The following is a 3,806-nucleotide window of genomic DNA, read 5'->3' as shown; positions in this document are numbered from 1 at the left end:
CAGGGAGCATTGTCCTTTACTCCCCTGGGAAGGGCTGAAGAGCAGCTGTCTCGCTCCTCAAACCAAGACACTCAGCCACTCTGCTGTCCCTACTGCCCAGGCCACCAATTGTCCTCCCATCTCCCAGTGTTCCCAAGAAGAGGAGTCAGTCTCAGCCCCAAATTTCCCCAGGGGCTGGAGAGGTGTCAGGGATGGCTCTTAGTGACCCTGGGTTTGAGTTTGGTGTCATCTCTGGAGCATTACTGGAGTGAAAGACTGGGCTGGGAGGTGTGGGAGACTGGAAGGTGGCAGTGCTGGGAAAGGAGAGGCACTGGGAGATAGGGAGGGTCTGGCTTTTGGAGTCTTCATGTGGAAGCAGTGAGTGGTCACTGCTGTCAGCAGTACTCTATCCACCCCACCCCCCAGTGCCCCTGGAGGCCTGGGCTGTTTGATTTGCAGCTGCCCCATGCAGGAAGCTGGAGAGATGCCAAGGAAGGTGGATGGATTCGTGCCAGAGGTGAGGGTGGCTCCGTGCCAGGCCTGGGCTTGTTGCCAGGGCTGGTGCCACTGCCAAGCCTGCCTTTGCCCTGGGGGCTCTTAGGAGGAACAAGGAGGAGTCATGAGAAGGATAAATCTGGCCCTCACCTTCCCCAGCTTCACCCAGGACTTACCACACCACAGAGGAAAATGAAGGTGGCAGTGGTCGGCGTGGCTCTGCTCTTCACCATCCTGCTGTGCACCCCAGCAGATGCCAAGGTAAGACTCCAGTGCCACAGGGAGGGGCTCATGGGGATGGGTCATGGCTACACGACATGTGGAATGAAATTGGAGTGGTGAGGATGAAACCCCTTGATTTGGCCTCTCCCTTGCCCAAGCAAGAGGCTCCTCCAGGCTCCCTTGCCTCTCCTGGCAATGCAGCTCTCTCCCTCCCACAGCTCCATCTCTTCCCTCCACTTGCCCCACTAAGCAGCTTCTTGTGCACAAGGCCTGAGTTCCTCAGTATTCAGTATCACTAAGGTTGGAAGAGACCTCAAAGATCATCGAGTCCAACCTGTCACCTCATGACTAGAGTAGGGAGGACACTACTGCCCACTTCAGTCTTGAACTCACGACCTTCCCATTAAGGATCTGATGTGCTACCAACTGAGCCACATCCTGACTCCGTGAATGCCTGGAGCTGTTCCCTCCCTGGGAAGGTCCAACACCAAAGCTGGGAAGGCTCCCACCAGTTTCTTCTCTTGGTGACCCCACACCCCTCCCTTCTGCAACTCCCCAGCCCATGCTTTTGCTCCCCTCAAACATCTTCTGCCTGGGATCTCCTCCATGTCCTATCTAATGTCCCCAGATGCCCTCCCTTTGATCTCTCCCAATGCCTTTCTTTCCATCTTGTCCCTCAGCCCTTTGCCTTTCATCCTCTCCATTGCAGTGGTCACCCCAAATCCTCTTCCTGCCATAGCCATTCCCAAACACTCTCCCAGTCCCTTTGGTTTTGGCCTCTTTCTTCTGCCCCCACCAACCAGCTCTCTTGATGTCCCCATGTCCCCTCATCTTGAATTCTTTACCTATCAATTGCACCCCACACTGTCCTGCCCCTTCAACACTCCAGCCCAGTCCATTGGGGTCCATTAATTCACCCCAGTGCTCTGTTGTTGGAAGCCTTTTCCTTAACCTCATCCTCTTTTGAGACCTGAATTCCCTACACTGTTCTTGTCTCCATCCCCAGCCCTGGACCCTGCATGGAGAGGCATCCCAGGGGAACTTGGAGGAATCAGGCTGAGGGGAGCAGAAGGCATTTTCCCCTTCAGACCAGAGGGAAGCCTTTGGCCTGCTGGGACTGAGGACACTTGTGCCCCACTCAGGGCCCCACTGAGGTTCCTTCCAGGTCACCTCTTTGCTCTTCCTCCCTAGGCACTGCTGGAAAGCATTGAGGAAAATTCTCAACTGGATGTAAGTAGTGAGGTGGACTTGGAGGGCATCCAGTCTGGGGAACGGGAGGGCATTTTGGCCCTCCCATCTCTTGCTGGGACTGGAGGTATCCCAGTGACCAGTGAGGTCTCCTGGTCTCTCTGCAGGTGAATGTAGCCAAACCTGAGCCATTGGAGAGTGTCGAGGTGGGTACCAAGAGTTCTGCTGGGCCCACCCCCTCCCTTCCCATGGCCACAACACTGCAGAGCATCCCAGGGTGCTCCAGCACACCCCAGTGCATCCCACTGCAACTCCAGAGAGTACCCCAGCACCCCAGTGCTTTCCAAGGGAGGACCTCTCCCCCAGAGCCCCCTTTGCATCCCCATCCACCCCAGTACAACCCAGTACACCCCCGGATGCCCCAGTACACAAACACACAGCCAGGTGGGCCCCTTCCCAGGACCCTCACTGCCTTCTGGGCACCACCATCCCAGCTCATCTGCTCCAGAAGCAACTTCCCCAAGGACTCCATTGCTTCCCCCCATCCTCCCAGCACACCCCAGTGCACCCAGACTTGTCCCTAACCTCCCTTTCTCCCCAGCTGCCTGCGGCTGATGTCCTGCTGGAGCGGGTGCACCAGAAGCGCCTGGCTGTAGCTGCTAAAGCTGCTGTCTAGGTGAGCAGCACCAGGGCATTCCTAACCCCACAAAGAATCCTGGGCCCTGGGGCATCCCTGAGCCCTCTGGGGTGGGCAGACCTTAGGTGTGAGAAAAGGAAACAGAGGTCACTGTCGCTGATCCGTGCCCCAGGGGACACAGCACAGAGCTGGCTCTGTGCCTTTGCTTCAACTCAGTAGGGCTCTACAGACCCAGAGGGTCGCTGTGCAGGCCAGGCAGAGGCTTTGGTGCCACACAGACCCCCACAGGCACAGTAAGAGCTGGGCAGGGCTCTGGGAGATTTAGGGACATCCCAGGGTAATGACACACTGGGCAAGGGACTCTGGTGGCATCTGGATCTCAGGAGAGCCAAATCCTGTCCAGGGTATATTGAGAGCTCCAATTCCCTTCTTTTTCCCCAGGTCTCTGCAAAGAGACATAGTGGGGACAAGGTTCCTCTTATGTCCTAGCTGACCCTGGGAGTCTCTCTCTTTCAGGACTGGAACTGCTGGTGACACCTCTGTCCTCGCCCCCTTCAGAGGAAAGAGGAGATGATCATCCCTGGATGTCCCCACCTGATCCCCTGGGAGCCCTGGGCCATGTCCCTCTCATGATCAATAAACCCCCTCAGCAAAGCTACACTCTGTGTGTCCAGGACCATGTTGCCCCTCCTCTGCCATTACCCCAACACCTGCATCCTCTGGCAGCACCACAGTGAGGAGCAGACTGGCAGAGGGAAGGTCTGGGAGCCTGGATACCTGGGAGCCTTTGTCCAGAGAAGGTTCCCCTGGAGCATCCTGCCATGAGGCTGGGAGATGCAGGCAGTCACAATGCCAGGCCTTGGGCAGGTGGTGTTTGGGAGGGGTGAAACGCTCTGGTGTTTTGGGGTGAGGGCAGGTGAGGAGCATGGAGAGGCAGCTGGGACCCCTGGTTCCTCTGCCCCACTCTGGCAGGGGTGGTGGTTCCCTGTCCCATGGGCTCAGCACCCCTGGGCTTACAGGAGATTGCAGAGCTCCATGTAGGGCCCAGAGGCCTTCCTGGCCCTCAGCCCACACTCTTCTCTGGGGTACCCCAATGCAGACCAGGAGGGCAGGCCATGGGCACAAGACACTGGTTGGATGCTCCTCTGTCCCCTGCCCTGTGTGGCCCAGCCTTGGGGACTTTGTGTCCATTCTCTGGGCTGTGCTTTGGTCTCTCCAGGCGTGCACTGAGTTACCAGCGACTGTCACAGCGGCAATGTTTCCCTCACCCCATGGCATGTGGTGA

General features: G+C 57.5%; 1 long non-coding RNA gene across 1 annotated transcript; it reads left to right on the top strand.

Moving 5' to 3' along the window:
• Positions 1-627: 627 nt before the first annotated feature.
• On the top strand, positions 628-3,179 carry LOC137456664 (uncharacterized). Its single transcript, XR_010991077.1, has 5 exons — positions 628-735; positions 1,888-1,926; positions 2,052-2,090; positions 2,486-2,560; positions 3,038-3,179. It is a non-coding gene; the product is annotated as an uncharacterized lncRNA (long non-coding RNA).
• Positions 3,180-3,806: the final 627 nt, after the last annotated feature.

Source organism: Melanerpes formicivorus, unplaced genomic scaffold, assembly GCF_026170545.1.
Source record: "Melanerpes formicivorus ecotype bairdi unplaced genomic scaffold, bMelFor1.0.p_v2 SCAF_134, whole genome shotgun sequence".
Classification (NCBI taxonomy): Eukaryota; Metazoa; Chordata; class Aves; order Piciformes; family Picidae; genus Melanerpes; species Melanerpes formicivorus.
This window is presented reverse-complemented; position numbering and strand designations above follow the sequence as displayed.